The sequence below is a fragment of the Larus michahellis genome, chromosome 8 (genome assembly GCF_964199755.1).
Source record: "Larus michahellis chromosome 8, bLarMic1.1, whole genome shotgun sequence".
Classification (NCBI taxonomy): Eukaryota; Metazoa; Chordata; class Aves; order Charadriiformes; family Laridae; genus Larus; species Larus michahellis.
Genome location: NC_133903.1, coordinates 44,974,206 through 44,996,658, shown reverse-complemented (window position 1 = coordinate 44,996,658; position 22,453 = coordinate 44,974,206). Strand labels below are relative to the sequence as shown.

At 45.9% G+C, this 22,453-nt stretch overlaps 1 protein-coding gene across 19 annotated transcripts in view; it reads right to left on the bottom strand.

Annotated features, from left to right (window-relative positions):
- The window catches only part of PTPRF (protein tyrosine phosphatase receptor type F), a 393,802-nt gene extending 374,554 nt beyond the window's left edge, over positions 1-19,248 (bottom strand). For 16 of the 19 annotated variants that reach the window (XM_074596398.1, XM_074596405.1, XM_074596413.1 and 13 more), the window contains exon 1: positions 18,856-19,002. The gene's annotated coding sequence lies outside the window, so the exon portion shown is untranslated. Of the gene's footprint in view, positions 1-18,855; positions 19,003-19,115 lie in introns of those variants that run through there. The other 3 variants (XM_074596399.1, XM_074596401.1, XM_074596400.1) reach the window with 3 other exon arrangements.
- Positions 19,249-22,453: the final 3,205 nt, after the last annotated feature.

Here is a 22,453-nt window from a genome sequence, read left to right as displayed (position 1 = left end):
GGGACTGGAGTACACATTCCATCCCTACTGCCCCCAACAAACCCAGGAGAACAAAGGAACATGTGTGGTCTGCACATCTTCAGGGACTCCACACTCACAGGCAAGTAACGGTTGTTCCCATCTTTAAGCAGAAGTCAAAACGCTCGTTTGAACTATGGGTGTCTGCAAGCAGTGCGACACACACACCCACGACTTCAAGAACCCCAGAAATCAAATTTCATGGGAATAATGATTCAACGTATCCCTGATGAACACAGCCTCATGCTAAGGTGCTCTGCCAGCAGCTCTGTGCCCAGGAAGGGGCAAGCAGAGCTCACATTGGCTGCTCTTCATCATCATGAGACAAATACCCTTGCAGAAAGCACAGGTGGACAACATCCTCCCAAGCACGTCACTTCGGTTGCTGCTTCCCAACATAGCCCCTAGCATGTGCTGTTGTCCATTCTGAAAGTTCCTGAGTATCACTGCCTGGGGCCCTACGCCACCAGGACAACTAACCTTGAGGTTCGTCCACAGGGTCTGGCTGCCCAGACAAGCAAAGCCCTCCTGATGTCTTGGGTACACCAGGTGACTTCCACTCTGAAGCACAAGGTGCACAAAGGAAAACAGGTCCATCAGTCTGTTCCAACAAAACTCAGTGCCGGCCTTGACGAGAGGATCTCCTAATCTGGAGAAAAAAAACTGAGTCTGCATCAGGCATAAACCTCTCGTGGGCTCCCAGCTGATGAGCCTGCTGCTGGAGGCCATGCTCTTCATGAGACAACCCCAAGCACGCCATTTCACAGAGACACAGCGTGACCAAAGTCATGCCCCACCAGTGAAAATGGGGGAACACCTTTAACCATACACTGTGGGAGCTAAGGACAACAAGGCAAGCAGAGACCCATACAGACAGTCCTGGCAGGCTGATAACCACCGCCGGGCAAACTGTCACCGAGCTGAACAAAAAAGCCAGTTTCTTCCATGCACACTAGGAGAAAAGGGACCAAAGACCATTAAACACATTTGGAAAACAGCCAGAACAGTACAACGATCCTGAAAAGAACAAAGATCTCACCAGAAATCCATTCAAATCTGCCCTCAGCAAAACACAGGTAAAGGTTTGGATTTAATTGTTATTTCTGGCAGCTAACCAAGGAATGAAATAAAGGCGGCTATCGGGCAATGTGGAAAAAATAACTGTATTGCAAATCACTCATCACAAGCCAGTTCCCTAGATGATGAAATGAGCCAGTGCAAATCCCAGGTAAAAATCAAGTTGAGGACCCATGACTGATGCCTGAGCACACCATGACTCCAGGCCATGTCCCCTGCAAAAAGTAACTCCTGATAGTGTGGCTGTGGGAGACGTTTAGGGAGCAATTTCTCCCTCAAATAAACAGTATAACCCACTCCCTTCACTGAATAGTTTAAATTTTGGAAAGCTTTTGTGACTATCACCAAAGTGATTTTAAAAAAGTGTGCATTGAGATGTTTTTATTTTCCACCACTCTAAACATATTTCCATTTATGTAACCTGTTTTACTTACCTTAATATCCACAATCCTAACACGTACACTCCAAGAGCTAAACAGAATGTGCTACTTTTCTACAGTCATCTTCTATCACCAGTCACGCCTATATTCATACTGACATTTTCAAAATCCATCATAAAAGTTATGTATGTTTCTCCCATAATAGAACATTTTCCTCCATAAACTACACACTAACGGAATTAATCTTTAAAGAAGAAATAAGATTAGGATTTCAAACAATATTTTAGTAAAGATTTTAAAAAAGCTAGGCCACCAGAAAAAGAAGTTGAGGAAAATAAGTGAATTATTTAATAACATCACTCCAGAAGGAGCTTTACTGCATAACTGTACTGAATAGAGAAGCTATTAATGATCTTCAGCTAGTTAGACACGCTGAATTAGCACTGATTTAAAAACGAATTGTAAAGCTTTGTGAAAAACAACAAATCCAAGTTTGTGAGAATCTAAAACACTACAGAAGTGTTGAAAAGTAGGCCACAGATATGCCTAGTTACACAGCCTGGCAAAGGCAGGGAAATTTTCTAGTCCTTATAAAGTGCTGCTGACCTGCCCGTACTAAAATGATAATGGAAAAAAACTCTACATGACATTTTGCTGGCCTGTCCATGAAAGAAAAATTATTTTGACATGTAGCACTAGATAGAAGCAGTAGAGCAAATCTCTTCTGAAATAGGTAAGGTAGAAAGATCTACCTAGACAGATGAAGATATTTGCAGAATAGTTGGAAGTCATTAATATTGTATTCTATTTTTAAAAGTAAACACATTTTTTCCATCAATCTCAAGCGTTAGTTCTCTTAGAAGAATTCGAACACAAATCTCTATCCTCTACCATTATTACGCATAGGTGTCTTATGACATTCACAGTGTAACTCCCTCCAACAAAGAGCAGATCTCTCTTTCATTTTGTGAAGTGGCCTTTTTTTGCTTCCTATCCAATAAAAATAAAAAGCCCTGAAGATTACAGCTTCTCACAGCCTTTGGAGGGGTCTGGTGTCAAAGAGAGGAGGCATGAGGCATGATCCGTCATTTTTTTTTTAAAACAAACGGGCACATTTGCAAACATTGCTCTTTTGCACACACTAATAACATGTTAAGACCTTGATTAGCATTTTGTACACAAAGCACTGAGTCTAACAGAAAACAAACCACTTTCACAGAAGCAAAAGAACAAGCCTTTTGCTATTCCCTGGGCAAGCAACATCTCCACGCTGTCACCACAGACGCTCAAGAAGAAACTCTGCTCCAGACCCAACTCCCACCACCTTCCCTTTCTCAAGTTGCTTTTGGAAAAATGCTTACTGATCCATCCCTCAACGCAGAAATGAGTAAATAACTTCTGCCCACCTGCACGCCTGGGTGCCCTCTTCACTCCAGAGCACCCCAAGGTTACTGGGGCAGGTAACGACACCGCTTCGGCGTTTCGGACAGCAAGGAGAGTCTTGATCTCCACCATGTCGTGGGTGGCAGCTCCACACCTACACCAGCAGCGGTCTGGTTCTGCAAGGGAGGCTACCACCGCTGCAAAAGGGACTGCTCGTGCCTGTTTGGGCACTGCTGCCATTTACCCAACGCTGGCATGGAGCCCAGCTGGAGCACCGGTTGTGATCTACTTAAGCTTGCTAAAAACTGTGTAGACTGCAAGCAGAATTTGATGCGTTTTCTTTCGTGTTATGGAGCCACAGCCTTCCACAAGTTGCTTTAACAATCCCCAAAGTCAGCGTAAGCAAGAGCGGACTGTGCAGCTGGGAGATGGGTAGGCTGTGCCCAGAGACAGCTGGGTTATCTCATGGCTTGCTGGCAGTAAAAAGGAGAAATGCCTCGCTGCCTTCTCTTGGACTGTGCAGTCCCATCGCCTTACGCATCCGTTGCCACCTATGAACTGCTTTAATCCACTAACCAGCAGCAAGCTATTCAGCTCTTCCTCTCCTCGCAAAGTTATTTTTCTGCTGCTTCAGTGAAATGGCCCAATACCAAAATAGCATAAGGTAAACCACAGCAACTGGGAAAAAGAATGGGAAAGCAGCAACTCCCCCTTCTCGCTTTCAGCTTTTGCTAGCTGCAGCTTATCTATTCATTGCTCTTGCTCAAGAAAATAAGTTCCATGGAAAAGGCTTTAGTGCAGAGGGCTTGCCCTGTGTTAAGCAAAGCAGGGACACAAAGTTCACAGAGTTCACGGCAAAGCACACAACACAAATGTAAAAATGGATGTGCTGGGTCACACCACTGGCCCTGCTAGCCTAACACCCAGTCTCCAACACAGCCTGTAAGCACCAAGCTAGAGAAGAGCAAGAACAGGATGAGCACATCTGCACTTCCCCCAAGCATCTTTGTAGCCTTCAATACTTTCACTGGTAGGGATTTCCTTAGACTGGTATGATTTGTCCACCGAGTAGCCCCCAGAAGACCTTTCCAGGAATTCCACAGGCTTCTCACCCTGCCTGAGGAAGCACTTCCTCCTGCTGGGGTCTGAACCTGTCTCCTATGAAGTTTAGTTAACTTTACTTGCCGTTACACTGGGAGATGAAATAGCCAAACCCTCTTCAAGGCACTCACGATTTCACAGACCTCTGTCACATCCTTCTTCAACCACCCCTTTCCCAGCCATTTGTCACACGGAAGCCACATGACAACAACTCGTGTTGCGTTTCTCCACACTTCTCAACACTCCACACAGATGAAAGGAAGGGAAGATGAAACAGTATCTAACATATGGACAAACCATGGATTTAGACATGGTATAACAACACTCTGTATCTTGTTCTTTTCTCTTTTCATAGCATTTCATAAGATTTTATATGCTTTCTTTGATCACTACTAAGCACAGAGCAGATGGTTTGATGGAACTATTGTCGGTCTCAAGATCCCACCCGGAGTGGTGACAATCAGTCCGGAGTCCATCACTTTGTACAAAAAGTTCAGACCGTTTCCTCCTCCAGTGCAAACATCTCACCTTTATCTACACCAAATGCAGGAATCACACACTCTGCACTATCCTCTTGAGCAGTATCAGGGACCTTGAAAACATGTCACAAATTATTTGAGTTAAAATCTGCAAGTTGTGCTTATCACTGAAAACGAGCCAGCAATAATAAGAAATCCTTTACTTGGGACAAAAAGCTGCTGAAGCACTCAACTGCAGAGAGCTGAGCAGGATAGAGCAGTCCTACGAATGGACTGCACACGTAACAAGGAGTTCCTTCGGGCTTTGATCTTTTAGCTATATGAAACCACACAAAAGTTGAATGAAAAAGGTACAAGATCCCAAAGGAGTCGGATTCCCCACTTCTCCGCAGCAAGCTTCTAAAGTTCCCTTTTTATGACCACCTTCACCAAAATAAATAAATCACTTTTAAGTTCAAAAAAAAAAAATGTAAACCAAGGCATTTCCACTCAGTTCCTTTCATGTCTTTCCACCGCCTCGTCTAGAGTCACATGCTCAGTCCTGACCTTTCCAGATTCTCCTCTCTGCCTCGCCACACTTATTCAGACTATCAAATTCATTTAGCGAAACCATCCTATCCTTTCACACTTGACTCTTTTCACAGGCAAGCAGTTCATTTTCATGCAGACCCACTTTTAACTTCAAAAGGTTGCTTTGTATCTCAGCTTCTGATGTCCCTTGTTTAAAACACTTTCAAATAAGGATCTGAAAAGAGTTGTAGCTGGGGAACTCTCGGCTTCTTCGTCCCTCCTCGAAAAAGAAAAAAAAAGAAAATAAATATCCACTATTAACAAAGCGAGAGGCCATGCATCCACCCAGGATTCCTGTAGCTTGTCGGTAGCTCTTGCAGCTCGCCGGCGCAGAGCCAAGGTCACGGCCAGCGCTCAGCAAACTGAGCCCACGGCTGCCGGGCTGGGCTGGTCTCCGGAGTTACCTTCACCGTGACACTCGCCTTTGCCTTAAACCTCCTCTGAAGTCATTCGTTTCCACTTACCCACACCGCAGCATGGTTATGGCAAGGCAACCCTTCTGAGAAGATCTCGCAGCAACAGTGGGACAACACCCAACACCGGCAGCACAACTGATACCTTTTTGCCTATTCAGAGATGCTTTAGTGACCGCACAAAAACAACTTAACAAGATTGTATGCAAACTCAAAGGAATTAGGTGAGAAGATACAGCAGAAAGTCTGCCAAACTGACACCTTTTAAGCACACCTAGAAACTACATCTGTGTCACAGCAAACTACCATAAAAACTAATGTAGTGGTTCTGTTAATCAAAACATTTTTCACTTTGAGGCCACAAATGCAGAAGAATACTTGTTCACAGCTCATTTCAGAATCAAAGTTTAAGAACCATTTTCAATTTAAAATATTTATAACTCAGTAATTTCAGGTGAGAAAAGCATACTGGAAAGAGTAGTACATTACACTAAATTTATCATTAATTTTCCTGTGAAACATTTCAGTCTCCAAAACCTGACTTTTAAGTTAATTATGCACAGTTTGATCACTCCAAAGTCAGGAATTCAGAGCTCAATCCTGTCTGGTCACTCACAAAACCTGTATGATGAAGACACATTATAATCACGCTCTTTTCTTGCCAGAATAGACAAAAAGGTACTATCAGCATTTTTAAAACCACATTTGAATCCCAAGAGAAGGTTTTTTTTGTACTAGCTCTTTCTCCCGTAAAACTTACTAGCCATGTTTCTACCAGAACAGCTTCAGCAATGCTATCCAGAAATGCACTAAGTTAGAATCCCAGCAGCTATTTCCTCCCTATCTTCCCCAGATTTTTGCAAAGGTAGGAATTTTACCTAGTCATAATATGAAGAGTTACCACGGATTTTCAGAAAAAGGGCAAAACTGAGAGCTTTAGCATAAACAGCCACTCCCCTTCCCTTGAATCTAAATGGAAATACGGCTATTGAAAGTGTTGCTGGTTTTACATAAATTTTACTTTCTTACAGTAGACGCCACATCAAAACCACAGCAGTTAAGAAGTCAAGCAATTTTCCAGCTGGCTGCAACACCCATTGAAAAACAAGACCGGTTCAAGATAAAACCATGTCCTTTGTATTAAAATACTGGTCAAGCTGCTGACAAGGAGACAAATGAGTTTTTAAACCATTAGTGTACACTCACATAAAATTAAAAACGATTCTATAGAAAAAATTTGGATAACCATGATATGCCTCTTCCAGCACAATACTTCATCTTGATTTTTTTGAGAAGTTATTAAAATTGGACCATCTCGGCTTGCTGGAATTTCATTTATTCATTATTGCAATGTACAGTTAATGCAGGAGATTAGATTAGGTTTTGACAAGTCTTTTACACTTCTCAGGGCAGTGTTGCTATTTCTGCTGAGGTTACCTTTATCTACCAGCTAACCTTTACAGTATTGACAATTGCAATTAACAATTTTCTCCCTTGCCTCCCATCCCCTCCCCGCTGCAGGTGATGCTGTTGGAGCAAGATGCATCCCCATATCCTCCCAGGAGCCTGCTCCAGCGACACCCCCAAAAGCACCCACCGTGTCCCCCCAGCCCAGCTCCCTTCCCAGATCGCACAAGACTCGGCAACGGCAGCAAAACAGAGTAAACTCCAGAGGAGGCCATCACCTAATGAAACATGACTAACGGGACTGCTGACTGCCCAAATATTTAACTGCTCTCGAATGCTGCGGGTCAGGTGGGTTAATCAAATAAACTAGCATATCCGGAGGGATTGCCTGTTATTTGTGTTTTCTTTAAGTCCTTACCTGACTTCAGGCTCTGAAAAATGACCGAACTCTGAGGAACTATGAGTAATTGCATACAAAAACCAACAGAGCAGACATCACAGCTCTTCATCATGAGCTGAAAACATGGGAGAGTTCTTCCAAAAGAAATATTTTTGCTGGATAACATGACAACTCTCTTCAGCACACAAAGGCAGCATGTGCTGATGGGAAGTGACAACACCTACACGAGGTACCTGGAAATATAACCCATGTCACAGCACGTAACCACGCTCTAAGTGGGAATCCAACACACATTGCCTCTCTCAGACCCAACCATTAAAAATTATCAGAACAAGAAAACACCAATACGGATGGACAAAGTAGATGCAAAGTGTTTTCAGTGGGCAACAATGGAAATGAAAATAAATCTAGGATTAAAATATAGCTTAGTTTCACCGATTTCTAATAGCATTTGTCTCCATTCAACATGAATTTATGCACCATTTCAACCTGATAAGAATTTAATTCTAGGTAATAAAGCTTTACAAATTGAATTCAAAGGAAAAAAAACACAGCGTTTCCCAATTATTTCCAGAGCTCCACAACTACAGATTTCAACTAAAGGAACACGGAAAGCTGCCACTACAAAAGCAGATCTGACATACGACCCCTATACAGTGGCACTAGCAGACAGCTATAATAAAAATCAATATTAATTCCGCACACTTCTGTTTTGAAAATAAAGCAACGAAATTCCCTCATGCCCACCTGCCAAAGGGACACAACTCAGACCAACTTTGTCGGAGAGGATTTTAAAAGTCTTTCTACAGGCATGTAATGGATTCCAAGACTGAACGTGCATTGCATGTTCAGTGAACCAAATAATTTTTAATAGATTCCTCAGGGGAGTTTATTTTATATTTTTAAATCATTCTGAGACCTTGGAATGACAACCTGATTCAGAGGAAAAGAAAGGCTAGTGTTCGTGGGGTCAGCTATTGTGTTTCTTCCGGGGTTTTTCTGAAAGAGGAACAGTCGTGCCCACTATAATTTCTTGCTGTGTATTTCAGAAATGTCTTCATTTCCACAAACCTCGAACTTCTAAAGTCACTTTTGAAAACATACACTGAGCAATATTAAAGTTCGTCCTTGCAGACATACTATATCAGCAATTATAGAAAGTGGATCTAACAAAAACAGTTGTGAGGAATTAAAATTGGACCAAGGCAGCTCATCACCTTCAGATGTGGGTGCAGAAGGGTAGGCACAGAGAGTGTTCACAAAACCATCAGGCCCAGATTCAAAACCCAAAAGTCGCACAAATTAGAGCAGTTTGTAGATTTCGGATTAGCCTCCCTCTCCCCACACCAAACCGATGCCCACCTTATTAGCAAGGCCCCTTCGATGTGACAGCAGATTCGGCACAGGAAGCAACCGTCCCTTCAAAGAGGAAGTTTTTCCAGCTGTATGATTAAGCACGCAGGAAAACAAGACGAGGAGCCTCCAGCACTGCCGTCGTTAGCATGATTTCAGCAGGATTAGGCAGAGCGCGATGGAGGAAAAGCCTCAGACAATGAGTCCTTTCATAGATCAGAAACAAAACCTACCGTTAATCACACCAGCGATTCAGTTTCTTCCACTAATTCCTAATCAGACATCAACAAATAAAGCGAAACACTTATTCTTGTTTTAATTCTACAAAATAAACACAAAGTGAATGGAAGTGCTCAGCCCGCACCACAAAAACGCCATTGCCCCTCCGCCTCCTGAAGAGTGGGGAGCTGCGAGATACAGGAAGGGTTGGGAAAGGAGCTCTTCCATAAAACCCGTCCACGGCGAAGTCCGGAGCAGAAGATTTAGAGGAGTGCTGCATTAACGAGCAAGAGAAACTTCAAAGCCAAGAGACGAACTCAGTCGAAACCCTCCTCCGTACAAAACAGACCTTGAACCACAGTCATTAGAAAAAACATCTGGTGTGCTGCTTTGATTTTCAACATTAGTCATTGGACAGAAACAAAACATCTCTTCTCTTTTTTTTTTTTCCCCCCAAAGCAGCAAATAATTGCAAATCCACTTCTACATATAACCTATCATTTATCACCTCATCAGTGACTGCTTGAGTCTGATGGAATTAAACACTCAAGTCAGGCAGTTTTTGTTAAAAGCAATAATTACATTGTTACTAGAATATACAATTAGGTAATAAAAAACAAAAACAAATCTGCCTAGCAATATTTTTTATGCACTCTCACAGAAATATTACCAGACTGGAAACAGGCAACGTTATAATAATAAAACAAAAATCCACTTCCACCAAAGTATAGCTACTTCTAATTTAGAACTTCACCCACAGGCAAAAATACATAAATGATTAGCATTATAGTGTTTATTTTAATTACACCGTGCAACAAGAATCCAAGAGGCTGCTAACTCAATTCAGATAAAAAGAAAGCCAGTATCTGAGAGCTCATCCTCCATTTATAACCTACACAGTTGCATCAGCCCATCACCTAAACTCCAAAACCAGAACGTCTGCATTTCTTGTAATACCTCTATTGTATGTTGCTTTTGGGTATCAGCTCAAAGACAAAAAAAAGGGAAAAAGAAAAACGGGTCAGGAGATCCCTCACCTGCTCCTTGTAGACAATGTTTAAGAGCATCAAAAATTCACTGGTCTTCAAAGCACAACCCTTCAAAGTTTAATAACAAAAAAAAAAAAAAAAATCTAATTCAAACTTACATTTACAAATGCTTTCCAGCAGCATAACTGCTGTGCAATGTATTCTTTAACACCGTGTAATCCATGGTGCCTGCCCTGAACACCTAATGATCCAAGCAAACAAAATACAATTCACTATTTCTAGTGTATTAAAGGTGTTTTTCGTCACTGCAGTCAAGTTGTTGATCCCAGTAATTCCACGCAAGTCATTTTAAGATAAATGTTTGCCCATCTACCTAGATGGTTTTGGCCAATGAAGAAGCCTTTGATCACTCTTTAGTAAAATACTATTCTTAAAGTAAAATACTATTCTTAAAGTCAGCTTTCTGACACTGGGGTGGGGGACCACTAGAACAGCACGACAGCCTGCTGCACATTACCCTTCAGAACTTCTTACAATGAATTACGCTCCTTATTCCTTCCACAGACATAAGCAAGAGACTGGCACAGAAGTATTACAGCAGCATGCTTTGTTGTGGTGTTGTTTACAAAGAAAAAAAAACTTTGGTCAAGAAACATAGTAGGAGCCGAGCTCAATTCTCGGAACAGCATCTTGCTCCAATAGAGCCAGGGGAGGGTTCTCCCCGAGGCACACGTGTTACACTCCTGTGCATTTCCCCCACATACAGGTGAGAAAGAGACTCCCCTTGCCACCACAGCCTCGGCTGCAGACACCGACAGCCAGAGAAGTCATCAAAGACAGAAAAACTGAGCACGATGCTCGCTGTCAGGAGATAAGACATCTCTGCACAAAGGATGGTTCGTGCCCACCCAAACGCAGTTGCAGCGAGAGCCCGCGCTCGCTTCCGTCTCATCCAATACCCAGCTACCAACAGGAAGCTACACTTTGCATCAACCTGAAAAAAGTAGCCAAAATCACGACCATGCTACAGGCTTCCACAAGCTCTCCCTGTCTTGACCTGTCTGGGGGAAGACATAGGACCTGGCACCCACAGACTTGTGCTAAAATGAACCCCCCTGCAATGGGACCGCCTTCAGGAAATCAGGCTAATGGAAGTGCTATTCTAAAATGCCTTTTTTTGAGCCAGGAGACCCCAAACAGGTAGACTACCCTAACACTACACCCAAAGCATAAAGTATAGTTCTACAACTATAAAGATATAGCAGAATCCAGAGAAAATTCAAACCAACAAGAGCGGCAACTCTGTTAGCAACAGACTTTGATCTCCCAAGTATATTGAAGGCGACAAACTTTCCTTCAAAAGTTTATAACTCTCCCGTCATGTCAAAAGGCAGAATTAAAGCAGTACCTCTACAGCCTGCTGAAATACTTGTCTCCCTAGGTGTAATTCTTCAAGTCTGCACTCATTAATTGGAAAATACCCACGAACAAGGCTAGGCTATAGTGAGGAGACAGTCACTATCGAATATGCATGTTCAAAAATGCTCGCTTCCTCCTCAGGTTAAATACAAGTTTATGAGTACATTTTTCACCACATAATAACACAGAGATTAGAACACGTAAGACTGTAAAGGCATTTTGGCGGTGCCCAAGAACAGTCTCAACAAAACCAATGAGAATATATATTACAAAATTATTTCCACACCTTCTAGTTCACAGGTTTAAGAGGCTAATTTTCATTGTTTATGGTAATTATGTTTCATATTTCACTGAACTCTGACATGGAAAATGTATTATTGGATTTTGCGTGTATCTTCTAGTCAATTTGTGTAATCTTGCAAATTCTGTATTAGAAGTAGTTAAAATACAATGGACAGTACCTTCATAAGTTACTGGTTTTTCCTTAAGAGAATTATTATTGATTCTGCAATAACTAAAACCTTTGATAAAATTTGGTGAAACCAATGTTACTTAATAAGACAGAAACAAACACAACTCCTTTGTATTTGAAGAAAACAGTAGTTTATAAAAAGGCAACAGCACCATCCAAAACCAAGAGGTCACTTTTTCCACCTTTCCCCTATCTCATGTCTTCCAAGTACATAACACCTCAGCACCTTCTTAAGACACTGTGTCCAAAAGGATCCTTTTTAGCACTTCTATGGTTCTCCTTCAAAATAAAAGATCAGAAGCACAATATCTGTCAGACAAAAGAAAAAAAATATATATTTTTAAATATATACCTTAAAATCCAAACACTAGACTAGACTTTTTCATACTACTCAGATCTAATTTACCTGCCCAGTTAATGATCCTGTCAAAATACATAGTATCATTTAGGTTGGAAAAGACCTTTAAGATCAAAGTCTAACCGTACACCTAAAACTGCCAAGTCCACCACTAAACCACGTCCCTAAGCACCACACAGAATCATAGAATGCGTTGGGCTGGAATGGACCTTTAGGTCATCTAGTCCAACCCCCCTGCAGTAAGCAGGGACATCTTCAACTAGATCAGGTTGCTCAGAGCCTCATCAAACCTGGCCTTGAATGTCTCCAGGGATGGGGCCTCCACCACCTCTCTGGGCACCCTGTTCCAGTGTCTCACCACCCTCATTGTAAAGAACTTCTTCCAAATGCCTGATCTAAACCTGCCCTGCTCTAGTTTAAAACCATTGCCCCTCGTCCTATCGCTACATGCCCTTGCAAACAGCCCCTCCCCAGCTTTCTTGTAGGCCCCCTTCAGGTACTGGAAGGGGCTATAAGGTCTCCCCAGAGCCTTCTCTTCTCCAGGCTGAACATCCACACGTCTCTTAAATACCTCCAGGGATGGTGGCTCAAACGCTCCCCTGGGGAGCCTGCTCCAATGCTTGACAACCCTTTCAGTGAAGAAATGTTTCCTAATATCTAACCTAAACCTCCCCTGGCACAACTTGAGGCCATTTCTTCTCATCCTATCGCTCGTTACTTGAGAAAGGAGATTAACCCCCACATGGCTACAGCCTCCTTTCACTTAGTTGTAGAGAGCAATAAGGTCTCCCCTCAGCCTCCTTTTCTCCAGGCTAAAATAACCCCAGTTCCCTCAGCTGCTCCTCGTAAGACTTGTCTCGAGACCCTTCACCAGCTTCGCTGCCCTTCTTCAGTGCAGAAAATCCAACCTGTTCATACAACAATTACCAAAACTCCTCCAGAAGGAGCACCACACAATCATCCCTCTTCCATCCCTACTCACAAAACCCTCTAGAAAAATAATGGCTTTTCCAAAACACTGCAAGACCTAATTTTGCAAGGAAATCTAACTGAAGAATCAAGTACCGTCCCATGAATAACTTCCCTCTCCTGAAGGGAGAAGAGATATTACAAAGCTGAAGGGCCCGGCTGCCTTCAGCAGTAAGGATGACACACGAGAGAAGAATCCATACACTGGAGGGATAAAAAAAGCAACCATGCTATGTGGATCTCATAAAATAGAACAGATGTGATCCTTTGTATACATACAAGCAATTCAGTGTCAAACACTACATTTACAGGAAAAAAAATAAAATCAGGAGATGCCTATGAAGCCAATAGATAATTCCTCACCATGGTCAAGCACATGCATGTTTTGTTTGGTTTCAAGCAATGACGGGATTTCCAGCATTGCTTTTCAAAGAGCGATGCCACATGCCCAGCCTTCACATTTTTTCTCTGTTCAATTTCATCTGACAACTCCGAACTATAAACTTCTTGTGCCAACCTAAATAATTCCTCTCTTTCTCAGTAAGGCTGGAAGAAAGTACTTACCCACTTGCCAGCTGCAGTTGAAATTTTGTGCCAAGAAATAAATGTCTTTTGGGCAGGTTGTAAACTGGAAGCTTCTATGCCTGCTGAAGGACAAGAATAAGAGTGGGACCACCCTATCCCTTCACAGATTAATGGTGTTGCTGTATTTCAGCTACACAGTGGATTGCACTTAATGGAAGCATCCAAACAGAGTTACTTCTTCCAAGTACCGACACCAGGTATTAGTAGATGCTTTTGTCAATTTTGCTCTCAGCCAGGCTTTTTATATATGTTGCTTCCACCCTCTGCTCCAAAAATCCTAACTTATCTCTGTATTTTTGATCTTTAGAAAAGTTCTCAGATAATAAAGTCCTCGAAGGAGCAAGACCTGTTTCATCCCTTTTTTTTTTTTTCCCCATACACTTATGTACACTAACATTAAATAGCAAGTGCTCCAGCTCCCCTTCCTTAGCCTCTTTTCACAGCCCGAGGAGACTTTGACCTTCCTACAAGGAGTAAAAACACATGCAGGCACTGGTCATTACAGCTCTCATGAACACCACAAGGCGAAGAGCAAGGACCTACACTACATCTTCCCTGCAGCCCAGAAAGACTACGATTAACAGAGAGCAGAGGGGATAGGTTCTGTGGCAGAATGGATTATGGCTCAATTAGAAATCAAAAGAAAAAGGTTGTGAAGGGTTTGAAGTCTTCCACCCAGGGGTGAGTAGATACTGGGTTCCTGCTTTGCAGGCTAGGTAAGCTTCCCCACGGGTGTTTGCCGGGCACCCTGGCATCCACAGAGACACAGGTGAGACACACAACGAAACAGTGCAAGACCCTGATACCTCCACTCCATCATCTTCCCTCTCCTCCTCCTAGCTTGCACAGGCTTCCCAGCTATAGGATGTTACTGCCTGTTTACATGTCCCGAATTTTTTTTTAGGGGGGGCCTCCAAAGCTCTATGAAGCTTCTCATAATAAATCACAATCAGAAAGTCAAAAGCACAAATAAAACCCGTGTCGCTGCAGTGGAAAGCAGCCTTTTCCTCTTTAACCTACAATCATTGGCCCCTTTCCCATGCTGAACATCATCCCGTTTTCATTTTGGCAGTGACCTGAATTTTATATTCACAAAAATATTGCCAAAATTCTGAAATGCCAGTTAGAGATGCAACTAATACAAATACGTAAAGATGAATACATATACTGCTAGAAAACCAAGTTCCCTCTCCTATAGAAAAAGAACAAACATTAGTAAATGTACATAAACAAATCATGATGAGGTACACTAAAAGAAACAAATGTCTCAAGACGCGCATCAGTACCATGAACTTGGTTTTTAATATACAGAGTACTTACATCTCTATCATCTTCACAAATAGAGCCAAGCAGTGCTTCTTCCCTTTGCTCATTAAAGCTCTACAACTGGTGCCTCCTGTATGCCCACATGTACCATTTCATTAAGCTCACTTGACATTAGATGAAGAAAGAGTACAAGAAAATTGCATATTCCTTGCCTAAAGTAAACTTGTCATTTAAACCTTGTGTATAGATAGAATTTGATATAGCACTGGTGCAGTGAGTCATTCGTCAGTTTTAGAGTTTGTACGACAGTATTCTTACATATGTTTTGCAATACTTTCCAGTTAGCTACCACCCCATGTAATTATAAGTTTTTACTGGAAAGGAAGCATACATTTTGGATTTGATCACTGCACTAAGATCTGTAGAAACAAAGCTTACTTTTATGGTCAGATTTTGAGCAAAAGTAAATCTGCGCAAGGAGCCCTCACAAACTGTATGAAAGGTGAAAGTCAAGGCATTGCTTTTAAACTAGAGTAAGCAATGATGGTGAGTATCACAAATATTTCTCAATGAATTCTTCCAAACATAAACATAAGCAACTCACATGTCAGATTTCTTCCAAAGCTGTTTCTTAGCTACACAAGTTAAAACCGCATTCATTCAAAACACTGCATAAAACATCCAGTAGCTATTATGAGTTGCTTTACTTGAAAATAATAGGCGATTTTACATACTTCTGTACTGGGGTGAGATAACACATTAAGAATTTTCCCTGCTATCTTACCTTCACCTTTTATTTTTAAGTTGCATAACAGACCTGAGTAATTTAACGCTCAGCCCTGGCTTCTAAGAGGCACTGAAAAAAAAACACTGAAAGAGAAAGGTTTGTCCCGGTTACTAGTACTAACAAGATCAGCTCAGACTCTCACCTAGTGGCGTTCAGCTCACTCCAATGCTTTTTAGAGAAGTTTGCAATTCTTCAAAAGGTGCAAGTCCCACCTTTAATTTGCACAGAGCCACACATTGGCTGCTTGGGTAGACCTCTTCAGCCAGCTTTTTTAAACTGGTTGTTATTATTATTATGCCTTTTTACTATCTAAATTCAAATCAAACGCATCTACTGAATTGTTGATCTCCCATTATCTGATAAAAACCTGGAGGAAAAAAGTACCCTTTGCACAATTAAAGTTAGCCGGTTAAGATTCAAGAATAGGCAGCAGCAACTGTGTGGTTTTTTCATCCAAATTGCATATACTATGACCTACAAGAAACATTTTCTGCTTAAAAGTAATACTTAAATGGAGATCTATGGCGGAACGTTATCACAAGGATTGCACTTACTTGACAGTCTGCTATTAGCCAACTCCATTATCGCTATTTGCAGTTTTTAAATGTACAGATTCAGAAGTAACTGTACAAAGCCTCCATTACAAGTGGATTTATGGAAAGCCACAGCAATAATCATCCTCATTAAGCATATCTTCCCACAGCCCTGCATTATGTGGACACAAAGAGGAAAACATTTCTTCTCCGTTACCCACAAGCTTAGATCTTTCTCCTTATAATCACAAGCTTTGGCTGTCTTCTCTGCTTTTGCCAATGACAGATATCTCACATTCCCAAAAGCAGAACTTAGTTTAAAAAAAAAAATAATAATTAAAAATACCTGCATACTTCTCAATCCACAACCAAACACAGACACAATGTAGGACGGGTTCTACTTTGATTTTGCAGAAATTGACATTTTCACTGGCAACATGTATGAGAATAAAGTGTTGTCTGTGGCTTCTACTATTTTGCTAACGGCCCCAACCAGTATTTATCCAAGACACATTTATCGACACACACACACAAAGAAAAGGGCAGATGGCAATATTTGTAACTAAGCTGAATTATAAAAATCTCTTGAGCTGAAGTGATGCATTAACTCTTTGGCCATAAGCTGTTTTAACCCCTTCACATGTATGGTCATGCTGCATCCTATTTCAAGGACCAGGACGCATGCCAGTGACGTAGGCTAAGAAACTCGCACGTTAAGATGGTCGGTCAGAGGCAGAAACTGAGAACTTAAATAACCCAACACTGTCACCCACCACACACCCAGATCGCAAACCAGACGTTTTTGCCATGCAGATTTTACCCCTCACTTTCAAAGTTCAGGCTGCTGATCGTGCACTTCAAGGTAGGGATATCTATTACTCCTACGGCCTCAGCCCCACAGCGAACCACCACGGCAGAAATAATAAAGTCAGGAGTAAAGTACACTTGCTCCCTCCATAAAACCATTCTCATGAGCCACACATTTCCTGCATTAACATAAGGAGTGCAATGAACTTTACTTAAAAAGCTGTTTTCAAAGCCACACTGGCAGGCTTGGAACAATCACCCTGTAACCAGACACGGAGGTAAGTCATCTGCAGCACAGGACCTCAGTAATCTCAAATTAAATTTGTCATTTCTCTAACATTTACCTTGAAAAAACGAACAAAGGTGGTTATACAAGCAGCGTAAGGAAACTCTATTTGCTCACCGTCCCTGCTCAAGTTAGGTGCCTTCAGAGATCTCTAAACTAGCAAATATTCAACGTTAACTTACATTTGAAGCTTTGATTATCCAGTTATCTTCAGACTAAATCACTTTTTATAGCTCAATTCTACACTTGACAAAAGAACATTTTATTTGATACTGACAATACAGCTTCATTTGGTTACATCTGAAATAAACACAAAACTCCAACAAAACGCTTTAAAGCAGCTGCCCCAGTCAGTCTCCTGGAAACAGAGCACATCTTTTCCACACACGAGAAGGTCTGCTGGAACAGATCTTTGTTTAACTGCGGGGAAATACTTTCTTTCAATAAATTTAATTTACGCCAGGTCTTGGAACTGCTGGGAAGTTGGGTCTTACAACAGTTTCTGGGTGCCGAAAAAGGCAAACACAGCCGTTTGCGGCGTTCGCCTTCAGCCTCAGCTCCCGCTGGCCGCAGGCTGCCTGCGCCCACCCAGCGCCGCCCCACGCGTGCCCGGCACCCCCGGGTGTCCCATGGGGGATGGCGGGGGTGGGGGGGGGGAAAGAACTGCCCCCCCCCCCCCTTCCCCGAGCACCCCCGGGGGCTTCCCGACCAGGCAGGCGGCCCAACAGGTTGCGGGGGCAGGAGCTGGCCCCAGGGAGGCAGCAGCCGGGCTCCCCCGGGAGGGCGGGCGGGGGAGATGGGGGTGACCCCTACACACACTGCCCGGCCCGGTTTTGGGAGGGGGCACCCCGGGCGCCGCGGCGGAGCTCCCTGCCCGCTCCCGCCGGGGGCCCTTTGTTCTCGCCACCCAAGACGCCGCCGCCCGGCAGCCCCGCGCTCTCCCAGGCGGCGGCTCGCCCCTCCGGGGCGGGGGTGAAGGCGCGGATCTGCCGCCGCCCCCCACCACCCCACCCGCCCCGCTGCAGCGCCCTCCCTCCTCCCGGCGCCGAACGGCCAGCGCCGGCCGCGGGGAAACGCTTCGGGGCCGTCGCCGATCGCCCCGCGCCTCCCCGCCTGCCCGGAAGCACCGCGCCCGGGACGCCCCGCCGCTCTCGGCGCTGCGCCCCGCGGGACACGAACCACCTCCGCCCCCAAGCCCCCATCCCCGCCAACCCACCGCGGGGGGGCTGCCCGCCGGGAAGGTCACGCCGCGGCGGCGAGCCCCGCGCCCCCGGCACCGCGGCGCAGCGCCGGCAGGTGCCTGGCTGCTCCCCGCCGACCCGAGGAGGCCCCGCGGGGCGCAGCCAGCGGGCACCGGGCACCGCGTGGGGGCCCCGGGAGGCGGGGGGACGACGACCGGTACTGCACCCGGGACCGAGGAGCGCGGCGGGGCCGGCTCTCGGGGACACCGATCCGCGGGGCTCAACAGGCGGCGGAGTTTGGCGGCTCCCCGGGAAGACGATCCCGCCGCACCGGGAGCGCGGTTGAGAGAGTGGAGGGGATGGGAGGGTGGGGAGGGGAAGGCGCCGCGTCCGAGCCACTTACCGGGGCTCCGGGGCTCCGCCGCCCGCATGCTGCCTCCGGGCGCCGCGCGAGAACCCGCTCCCGCTGCCCGCCGCCCGCCCGGCGGCTCCGCTCCTGCTCCGCTCCCTCAGCCTCAGCCGCTGCTGCCGCCGCGCGCGACCGCGCTCCGCGCGCGCCCCCGCCGCCAGCCCGCCCCCGCCGGGGCCGCGCGCCGCGCCCGCCCTGCCGCCAGCCCGCCCCGCCGCCGCCGCCGCGCCGCCACCTGCCGCCCGCGGGCTCACCTGGGCTGGGCCGGGCCCCGGCTGCCGCGCTCGGCCCCGCGGCGAGGCGCAGTGCTGCTCCCCACTGAGCCCCGCTCCGCTCCACCGCGGCCTGCGCTGCGCTGCCGCCCGCTCCCCTGCCCGCCGAGTCGGGCCCGCAGCCGGCGGGCAGGGCCCGCCCCGGCCAGGTGTGGGCGGGGGCGGGCGAGGGGCGGGGGAGGGCGCGGCCCCGGGGCCGGGGCGGGCGCTCCGGCGGCGCCGCCGGAAGGAGCCGGCCTGGCAGCCGGGGGGCCCCGCGCCGCCCTAGGGCCCGCGGGAGGGGGCCGGGGCCCCGCCGCGCCTCGGGGGAGCGCCCCGTGTCTCCTCTCGTACGCCCGTGTCGCCGCGCCGGTTGTGTGGCGATCGGGCCGGCGGGAGGTGGAAGCGACGGGGGCGAGGGAGGTGAACCGGAGCTCTCCCGGGGCTCCCCGGCTGTGGCGGCGGCGGGTGGGCGCCGCGCCGAGACCTGTTGCGGTCCGCGATGGGTTTTTCCCCCTGTTGCGGCTGCCGGGAGTTGTTTCAGCCCATGCAGGCAGCGAGCGCCCCTGCTTCGTGACTCCAGCCCTTTCTTCTGCCTCGCTGTCCAGGGCCCTGAACTCAGAAACAGCGAAACTGAAGGGAGATTTTCCACCACCTTCTTTTAGATGGTTTGAAGGGCGAAGGCAGCCAACTGCACCGATTGTCTTGGTGCTCTTTGGCTCGCGGCCCAGCCAGCCCTTCCCAGGAGCTGGGCTTGCATCAGCGCAGGCAAGGCCTCCTCCCCGCCCTGGGCTAGGGTCGCTCCCGCTTTCCCACCACATGCTCATTTTTATCCCCTTTGTGGTCTCCAGGATTTCTCCTCCTGTGTGGTAACTATGTTCCTTGGAGGATCTTTTGCCGTTGCCCTCTCCTCTTTGCCCAGCCAGGGTGGTGGTACATAAGGGCCAGACAGTTTGCAGAGGTTCTTCCTCTGCCCCCAGCATGGTCACCTCAAGCACACTGAGGGGCTCTGGGCTTCACACTCCTGAATGCAATGCCCCGGCCCTCCTGCGTCCCTCGCCTCTGCCCTAAACTGGGCACGTGAAGCCAGTCCCACACCTCTGCCGCATGGCGGGAAGCTCTGGCACTGAAAGCCTTTGGTTCTGGGGATATTTTCCCTCCTACTCAGTATCCAAATGTTGCTGCAAACGGCCCTTCTGTGCGATACACGGCAAGGCCGCGGCGCTTAGAGTAAGTGGTGCTGGCCGAGTGCCACGCAGCGTTGCCAAAGTGCCCATGGGCTCCGCTCTCCGTGTTAAAATTTGGATCTGCTTCAGAATGCTCCGGAGCTCAAGACCACAGGGAAAGCTGGGAGATTCCTGCTTTAGAGCAGGGATTCACGGAGCTGCCGGAGCTGTTCCGCCAGCTCGTGCAGCAGCCATGTTGGCAAGTTTAAGGTGGGTCATGTCAACCCGACACTTGTTCATTTTATGTGGAAGCGACAGGTTTTTGAAGTTTACTTGAAAAATAGAAGATTTGTGGCTTAATGCTCCTTTGCTAATACTGTCAGATGGTTACAAACTTTGAGTTTCGGAGACATAGAAATGTTGGGACAATCTACAGGACAGATTTTTAATATATTTTTAGACACCTAAAGGAGCAGGTTCCTAAACACCTTCACAAATCTGGATTCATGTGACTGACACTGAGCTGCCTCATAAACTTTTGATGCCCTGGAGCTTCTAGCCAAGACTTGCAGGTAAATGATTGTCCCATGGGCGTAAGCCGTTAATCATCTGTATCACGAAACAAAGAGTTTTCACACACAGCTACCATCCGAAACTCTGTATTATGCCCCCGTGCACTCCATGCCTTCATGACGCAAAGACTTGGAAGGCTCTGAATAGTGTGAGCCCAATAGGCACTTGGTGCTTTGCTGAAAACGGGGCGGCCGGTTCGTCACCCCTTTCCCTGCCTGGGGACTCTGCAGTCATGGGGCCCTGTTCCTCAAAGCAAAGGCATCCACTTCAGTTTGCTTAGGACAGGATACGCTGGCATGTTGTCACCAGAGCTGTAGTCAGGAAGGAGGTGTCACAAGAGTCCTAAAGCCCTGAGTTTGATCCACCAGTTTATATGTAGCACCCCGTTGCATCATCTTGGAAGCTCTCATGGCTCCAGCCATTTCAGCGAGAAGCTTTTTGGAAGGCAAAGTCTCCGTGTGTGTTTGCAGCACTTGGCTTGGAGGTCACTGCTCCTGGTCGCTCTTCCTTGCCTTTGATCCAGCTCTTCAGAGCAAACGAACACACCCATATACTTGTCATGTGTGTCACTTGATAGCCAGCTAGTGTATACATACCGTGGGATGGGTTTTGCTTGCCTTTAACATAATAAACTGGTATAAAATCAAAAGACGAGGATTCTGAATTTTTTAAGACTTGTCAGAACAACTTCCCTTCTCGTTTCAGGTGTTGCTAAACTTGCTAAGTACTCTGCATTGAATCTGTAAACTGCAGAGCCTGTCGGAAGCTCGTCCTTTCTCCAACTGTTTTTTCTTTGAGGGAGTATGCTTGCTGATGACTTTTTGTCACCTGATTTTTTAGTAATTGTCAATTGTATCATCAGGTCTCCTGGACTCATTCACAAGCGCCTAGTGCAATGCTCAACTTGGTGCTCATGTAAGATAATACATCTCCATCTGTAGATCTACTTGACAGCACAGCTTGAGGACCATATGGCCATGACACTGACTGCCCACCACTTTTTCAGTATTACCCCCAAGACTCTTTCATTTCCTTTGTAAGACAGGATTATTAGAATACTCTGTTTTGCTCCAAATAACAACAATAAAAAACCACTCTGTGTTGGCCATTTCTGTTCTTCTCCAGTTGAAGGAACTGCAGCCTTGGAGAGACAGCCCTGATGCTTTCTCATCCACAGCACGAGGTTGTCTGGACTGGGGAATCCTTAAGCTGAGAATAACAACTTACCCTTAATTTTGCTGTACCTGATTGAAGAAATAGAAGTCAGTGTCGTAATAAAAACGCAGTCACAATGCTACAGTGTCTGTTTCCTTGACACGGCCTGTAGGTTTTCTGCTCCTCGGGTATCTTTCTGTAAAGTGGGTACGAGTGTCTTTCCCTTTCCACATCCTTCATCTCGGCTGCCTGACTAGATCTGTTCAGGATACGTGCCCTTTCTTACTGCGGCTTTGCATAATGCTTAGCACAGTGATTGATGCCTTGGAGATCCTACAAAGACATAAACATAAGTAATAATTCTTGTAGTTCATTTACCTCCTTCTCCTCACAGTAAACTAGAAAGGTAAGTTCATTGGGGAAAAAAAAAAAAGCAAACCAAAAAAA